This window comes from Saccostrea cucullata, unplaced genomic scaffold (genome assembly GCF_032062105.1).
Source record: "Saccostrea cucullata isolate Sc308-1 unplaced genomic scaffold, CSIRO_AGI_Scuc_v1 ctg196, whole genome shotgun sequence".
In the NCBI taxonomy this organism is placed as follows: Eukaryota; Metazoa; Mollusca; class Bivalvia; order Ostreida; family Ostreidae; genus Saccostrea; species Saccostrea cuccullata.
Window position 1 is genome coordinate 36,443 of NW_026933558.1, and position 8,558 is coordinate 45,000.

The 8,558-nt window shown below is 38.0% G+C and overlaps 1 pseudogene; it reads left to right on the forward strand.

The window, feature by feature from the left end:
• The first annotated feature begins 418 nt into the window (after window positions 1-418).
• The window catches only part of LOC134238651 (cocaine esterase-like), a 9,185-nt pseudogene continuing 1,045 nt past the window's right edge, over window positions 419-8,558 (forward strand).

Genomic DNA, 8,558 nt, shown 5'->3' on the forward strand with positions numbered 1-8,558 from the left:
ATGAGGGACTGAGTAAAGGTCCCCAATTCTGTAAGTTTATGAGAAGTTGGGTCCCCTACCTTTACACAGAGGTCCCCATATTGGCACTTCCGGGTCCCCGTTTGATATATCATTCTAGCTCAAAGTCTGGAATAGTTTAAGAGAGGAAAATACATCATAACCTAACAATTATTTTCCTCCCCCTTTATCGACAAGTGTTTAATCAATCAAGTTTAACAAATACAGCGTTAAAACGCAACACTCACGGATATTGTACATATATAGTCAATTCTCAAGCTCCTTGAAACCACGGGTACGGATACTTATACGGATACGTCAGACAGAACAATCTCTATTAACAAACAACGTATAATACTTTTATATCTTGTCGTCTCTAATATCCTGTATTTCGGCATTCATTTCACAATGTTATCAAATACATTTGTTGATACATGCAACTTTGTTGATAGATGCCATCATTAAGATAATCTAAACCATGCAAGTAAGTTTTTTTTTTGTTTTCAGTATAATTATTATTGTAAGAAATAAAATATTTTTAAAATAGAAATAAAGTATTTCATGAGCTTGAGGCTCCAAAGAAATACGTGGTGGTCAAACAAGTTTAAATTAATAGTCATATGTAGACATTTAGTTTGTAATACTCCTATACTAATATGTAAATGCATAGCTGCAGAACTGTAGCTCTCTGTTTGAGAAAATAAGGACAAATAAAGCAGAGAGCTACAGATCCAAGCGTTGTAAAAACTTTCGATTTACGCCGACGATTTTTTGTCGCTACTTTAGGTATTTATTTCGCGTAGTTAAAGCTTTCTCTGGCTTTTAGAATGGTATCCTATAACAATTCATATATGTAACTCTTATATTTAATACTTTGTTTACCTTTTTGATACCTTTAGTTTTGTAATGTCGGTTTAAAAGAGTTCCATTTTGACGTCCGTAACCACAAACAGCCATTTGTTAGCGTTGAGAGGTAATTCAATGATCAGGAGTTGAAGTTGAATGTATGATTTATTATCAAATACCATTTAAAATTATTTTCAAAGCTGGGGAAAGTATAAAATACACGAAAAATACCCATAGTGAGCGTCAAAAAATCGTCGGCGTAAATCGAAGGTTTTTACAACGCTTGGATCTGTAGCTCTCTGCTTTATTTGTCCGAATTTTCTCAAGCAGAGAACTACAGTTCTGCAGCTAGTAAATGCAAAGGTCGAAATGAGTATCAAATGAGTATCAAATTACAAACACAAAAAGTTATATTTGTTGGACTAATAGACATACAATAATTGCTGTATCTGGAAATGAAACGGGGGCCCGCAGGGCACGAGGTCACGACCCCGTTTCATTTCCAGATACAGCAATTATTGTATGTCTGTTGGTCCAGCAAATGTTTTGTGGCACGCCTACTTTCACGAGCTTCAGTGGCATTTTTCGCGCTACAATTTAGACTGGGATCGAATCAAGCTGAAAGATGGACGTAGATTTTTTGGATAATGACTTCAAAGTTGAAGAAATTGACGACATGATATTGTCTCAAGTTTGCGACGTAGATTTTTTGGATAATGACTTCAAAGTTGAGGAAATAGACGACCTGACATTATCTCAAGTTTGCGACGAAATGGAAGCTTTCGACGGATTACAGAACATGAGCCTTACACAGACGCTTGCCGAGTACGACACAGGGTTGGAGCATGGTGAATTTAAGCTTGAATATGACTTTTTGAGAGAAAATGAAAATAGTTCGAATTTGCTGACCACATCAGGTGATCGTTTTGCGGCCCTAGTGACGGAGAGTGAACTGAAATCTCTAATTGAAAGCCAGGAAAACATTAACACTAAACAAAACACTAGATGGGCGGTCAATGTTTTTGAGAAATGGCGAACCGGCAGATCCGAAACTATTCCAGAACTTCAATTCCGCGGCAGCGAGGAAATGAATTACTGGTTACAACGTTTTATAGTAGAAGCTAGACGGCAGGATGGTAAGGACTACCCCCCTAAGAGCCTGTACTTGATTTTATATGGACTACTTCGTTTTTTGCGAGACAAAGGTGTGTACGATAAAAACTTTTTAGACGAAAAAAACACAACTTTCATTGAATTTCGGAAAGTTCTAGATGCAAAATTGAAGTCGCTGATTGAAAAAGGCATAGGGTGTACTACGAAGCAGGCCGATCCTATTTTACCAGAAGATGAGGCCAAGTTGTGGGATGCTGGAGTGTTTGGAAAGAAAAATGCAGAACAACTTCAGAAAACGATTTTCTTTTACGCATGTAAAATCTTTGGTCTGCGTGGATGTGACGAACATCATAACCTAGCATGTGAACAGTTTACTATTGGATCAGATAAGCTGGGAAAATTTATTGAGTTTACGGGTCGAAAAACCAAAACGTACAAAGGTGGACTCGGACAGCTAAATGTGTGCAACAAGACCATTAAACATCACTGCCAGTCCGGTAAGAGAATCTCTCTCTCTCTCTCTCTCTCTCTCTCTCTCTCTCTCTCTCTCTCTCTCTCTCTCTCTCTCTCTCTCTCTGTGAGGATGTACAATTACTCGTTAAAATTTTCTTGTAGGGGAGAGATGCATTGCTGACTATTTTGATCTATATCTGGATTCCCTTGGACGTCGAGGAGCATTCTATCGAAGACCTCTGCCCGCAGCATCTGAGGTGCCAATTCGATACGGAAATCAGGTCTTGGGAATTAACAAGCTGAAAAACTTCATGCGAATCATTTGCACGGAAGGTGGTTTACAGGGTAATTATTCGAATCGTAGCGGCAAACGTACTTGTGCGACCCAGCTATGTATGTCTGGTGTTGAGGAGCAGCAGATAATGGATCGGACTGGTCATCGTTCTCAAGCAGGTGTCCGTAAATACAAAAGATCCAGTGTGCAAATGGAAGCTAACGTGTCAAAGATCTTGGATCCGCCGAAGGAGTGTACCGAGAATTCCACTCCGATGAATTCTCCAGATGGATGCGCTCCAGATATTTCAGACAAGTGCCCCGCTATTCCACTGACTGCAGCAAACGTCCAGGGTGAGGAGGAACCTCAGAGCAAGAGATTCAAACCGAACAGATTCCCGTTTGGAGAATTTAAAAATTGTAACATTACATTTCAGTTTTAAAGTGAAATTTTCACAAAGGTCAATTACTATCCAGATAGATTGTTAAATTACTCAAACCCATTTTTTTTTTAGAATTGAGGTTTTTTTGTATTTTTTTGTTTTAAACTTGCTTGTAAGAATTGTACAAGGACATCAAATTTAATTGAAAGGTGTTTTTTGGAGAGAAAAAAAAGCTTTACAATGGTTGATTAAAGGATAAATTTTGTTAGGATTTGATTTCTTTTCTTACTTTACAATAATTCTAAAATTATTGTACGGTACAATTACCACGCCCCCTTTGATACAGTGCAATAACTTGCAGTTTCTAAAGTTATTGTACGATGGTAGGCCACGCCTACCTGGGAATAGAACGGGTATTGGAAATTACAGTATACTAATCATCAAAGAAAATACGCCGCATAAGTGCCACAAGAAACGCATATTGTTTACTCATCAAAGTATATGGAACAACGACCTTTTTTATCAGTGGATACATGTGATCTATTTAAAGGACAACCTGGGGTTTTAAAATCCAAGTGTTATTTCCCTTGAATAATCATGTTTATGAAAATAGTGTTTTTCATTATTTCTTGTAAACTGGGGATCTATTTTCTTTGATATTATGGATTTAGATAAACTATAAACACTCCTGTTAAACCCATATTTGAGATTTGATAACAATGTTGCAATGTCATGCCTTAACAAAGATGAACGCAACGCAGGCTAACTATGATGATAACCGGAGCTATGCAACAGGAGGTTGCAAATGCACTTAGTGTACATCAATCGGCTTTGCAGGGTTTAACGTTCGTCACGAATTATGGTTAGAATGGTACCTAGTGAAAATGGCACCTGGTCAAAACGGCACCTGGAATATGCAAAACGGCACTTGGTTAAAACGGCACTTAGTGAAAACGGCACTTGGTTAAAACGGCACTTAGAGGAAAAATTATAAAATTGTGTTATGATAAATATTTGACAAAAGTTCTTTTTTAATTCTAAATTTAATTTATTGACTTTAGAATTTTTTGTGTCTTCAATTTTGCTTTTTTTTTCAATCTATTTGTAAAGGTAGTATTTATAAGCTATAACACAACAATATGTTGGATAAAGAATAATTATATTTGTAGTGTAGTGTTGATAATATGAAAAAAGAAATGGTGTAAATGATTAAAAAAAAATATTTACAGTAAGAGTCACTTTATCTCACATTTCTATCTAATTCTGAAGAAATTATTTTAACAATATCAACATTGTATCATCTTCATTATAAATAAACAAATGTTTTGTTCTTCTATGTACATGTTTATTATATTGTTAAATGTTGTATGGCTTTTCATATTTTTATGTACATGTACAGTTGGTAGAGGATTATCTAAGTTTTTCTAACTTGTGTACAATCCATTTAATCTTGTCGAGAAATACACAATAGTAGCTGTATATGATTGCAAATTGACGATCAACAGATTATTGAAGAGGAGGTGTGAAATGGTCTTTTGTTTCTATTCCTACAAGTGTATTCTAAGTAAACACACTCTAACTGGCTTCTAATTAGTCAACTGTGACTGGCAACCCCCAAAACAGAGTAGTATACATATTTGCAATTTTACAAATCTTTAAATTTCAGAGGATCATATATAACGATATAATTGGGATTTGATCTCTTTTGTAGAAAATAATAGATATATAATTTAAAATAGAAATACATTTAAAAAATCTAACCACTGTACAAAAGTACAATAATTTTCAAATGAATCAGTTTAATTTTTTTCCTAAAATATTTTTTAAACATTTTTATCAATAATAATATACACATTTGTTACTACATATGTAATGTATAAAGATCCATTTTCTGTATAAACAATATCAAATTCTCAAAATAAAAAAAGCGCCGTTTTGACTACTTTTGACTACTCTCAAGTGCCGTTTTGACTACTCTCAAGTGCCGTTTTGCATATTTCCTAAGTGCCGTTTTCACCAGGTGCCGTTTTGACTTGTACCCGTTCGTCACCACCAACTAAGAACACGGATAACAGACCAAGAACTGGCCGTCAACGGGTTACCACATCCAGACAGGACCGTCAGACTCCCCTTCAGCAATCGATTAAGAATTGCTGCACAAACTGCTGCAACAATTGCTGGTTGAAGAAATCAGCATAAAGTGCACAAAATGTTTGCAAGAGAGTGAGAGGAGCTGGTATTCATCCACGACATCCGTACATTGGAAACCTACCAGCACTGAGACGTCGCGCAGAACATATTGTTATGACCCTTGAATTTTGGGGCGATGAAAATGACATCAACTCGACTTTTCAATTCGCAACATAGGACATGTTTGATTTTAATCACAACACACTCTAAAATCGCTTAAATAAAATAAGGTTAAACTGAAAACTCAGATTTTCATATTTAATCTGAATACCGGTATTCGTTTCTTTTTTTATTGAGTATATTTACCTACAAAGCATCATATGTATGCAGACTATATTAAACCCCTGTCACACCAGGGCTGCGTCCTCACGGCGACTGCACGGCGTCCTCAAAAAATGCAAAACGCCGAGGTGATCGCAGTAGAGTCTCCTACAGCGCCGTGACAACGCGGCGAGATCTCCACTGAACGCCGTAGGGTCGCGTTCGGTCTCCTAGAACGCCAGGGGACGGCGATCACTTTGGGCATGCACAAAGTACGCGCCGTGTGATCGCGGTCTGATAAGAAAGCAGTAGAAACGTAGTATGATCGCCGTAGCAGCGAGGTGAGATCTCCAACAACGTAGTAGGAGCTCCGTACGAACGCCGTGAGGACGCACATGATCGCGGCACGAACGCAGTGATAGTAGACTGCGCTTCCACGGAGACCTCACGGAGATGTCGCAGAGTCCTTGGAGATGTCACTGTGTTTCTATCGCGTTTTTACGGCGCTTCTAATGAGATTTATCGTCTTGTAACTTTTTCAACTGCGATTACACGGCGACAGCACGAAGTTGTCACTGAGATCATTGCGCTCCCATGGCGTTTCTACAGCGTCCCTTGGCGATCACAATGCGCTTTCACGGCGTTGTTAGAGCGTTGTTAGCCAGCTCACAATACAAGAGCAATGGGATCATATTTTATCAGCAATAATTCCAACGTATTTGTTGCACTAGGAGCATTTAAGTGAAAAAAAATTAAAGAAAAAAACACCAGAACTTGTTCTGTTGTTTCACTTAAATTTTGTAGAAAACTTTTCAGTGTGTTTATTTTTTTTACATTCAATATAAAATCAAAGAAAATCTAACAACACATCTGAACCGATAAAATTGAAAAAAGGAGTTTAATCATAAAACTATTAATAATTTAGTACTAAATTATTTGAAAAGAACAATTTTAAGAATATTTCTTGGCATGATTAGAAGTCTTTTCATCATGTAACTTGAATCTTTAAACAAAAATGTTTTACATTCCTTCTGAATATATATCAATGAGTATAGAACGCATTGTGAACGTATTGTGAACGCAACCAGCGCAGTGAGAACGCCGTGAACACGAGGTGAAAACTCCTAACGCGCCGTGAAAACTCCGCGGAAGCGCAGTCAATCGCCGAGAGATCTCCGTGGGAACGCAGTAGAACACCGTGAGATCGCCGTAGAATCGCGTCCGTCGCCGTAGGGATGCCGTGACATCTTCATATTGTGAAAAGTTTACAGAAATTTGTGCAATTTTCCTGCGATTCCACGGCGATTTTAAAAAATTAACAACGCCGTAATGACTCCGTGTGAACGCAGCTTGGTGTGACAGGGCCTTTACTTAAAACATGTCATATTTGCAACTTGGATATTTACCTTTAAATTTCATAGTACATTTCTTAACAATATTTTAATCATGTTGCTTTGCAGAGAGGGTTTCAAATCAGTTTGTCTATAGCAGTGGTTGTGTTTCTAAGCGACCTTGCTTTAGGACAACAGCCATACACAATCGGATCAAGACTTGGGGACTTGACAGGCACTGTGAAAACGGTCAATAATGGTACAACCAAGGTATTCAGCTTCCTTAATATCCCATACGCCAAGGCTCCAGTTGGTGCTCTAAGGTTTGCTAAACCAGAGCCATATGGAAGATGGGAAGGGGTACTGGATGCCACAAAATTAGGAAGCGCCTGTATTCAGGCGCCGGATCCTTTCAATAAAACGACCTTTAAGAGTCTCTCCGAAGACTGTCTTCAGTTAAACATCTATGTACCTAATAACTTTACGTCAGAAAAGAGAAGCGTTATGGTCTGGATTCACGGTGGGACGTATAATTACGGATCGGGCACGCTTTACAATGGCACGATGCTGGCAGCTCAGGGTGACGTTGTGGTGGTCACCATCAACTACCGTCTCGGTATCTTTGGCTTCCTATCCTACAATGAAACCATCGCCAGGGGTAATTACGGATTATGGGACCAAATGCTGGCCTTAAAATGGGTGCAGGATAATATTGAAGATTATTCGGGTGATCCCTCGTCCATCACAATTTTCGGAGAATCTGCAGGAGGATTTAGTGTGTCGCTTTTATCGTTGATTCCTAGGAACAAGGGACTTTTCCACAGAGTAATAGCCGAGAGTGGAGTGTCTGATACTTTCCTATCGTTATCTCAGCATGCCAAACTCACGGCTACTGCCCTGGGAGATGCTCTGGGATGTGTGTACGACCCAATAACGAGAAATTTTAAAACAGTTCTCTACTGCCTGAGATCCAAATCAGTTGATGAAATTTTCAAAGTTTTAAATATCTTTGAAACTTATTTTTTGATATCTTCCTTGACGGTTGAAATACCCTTTGCACCAGTAATTGACGGAGAATTATTCAATGACTTCCCATCTAAACTTCTATCTAATCCTTCATCGGATGAACTTGCTTTTTTTAAATCATTAGACATGATCATTGGTAATTGTAATATGGAGGGGTCGTTATATTTAGCAATGACCCCCGAAGAACAGGACAGATATGGCTTTAATATAAGCACCGGGATCCCCCAGGAATTTTTTTGTGATAACTTCATTCCTGCCGTTGTGCAAACTTATTTTGACTCTAATGCCAAAGTTTCCAAAGCTATTTGCGAAGAATATAAAGTAAATAATGATCCTGATGAACAAAGCAGACAAGTTCTCCAAATGTATACAGACTTATTCTTTATTTCTCCGACATTTTCATCTTTATTTGCTCACTCCAACAGTAAAACTTATAAAACCACAAACACATTTCAGTATTTGTTAAAACAACAAGACCCCATTGCCTTCCGGTACTCCAAGACCTGCATGGTACAGAGGTTCTGGACGCGCATCAGAGCTACCATTCCTCTTCGGAATAGAAGATCTTCATTATCGACACATAGATGTTACAGAAGACGAATTTAAACTGGCTTTAATAATGAAAGATCTTTGGACTAATTTTGCCAAAACAGGGTAAGCTTTTTCCCATCTTACTAAAGTTATT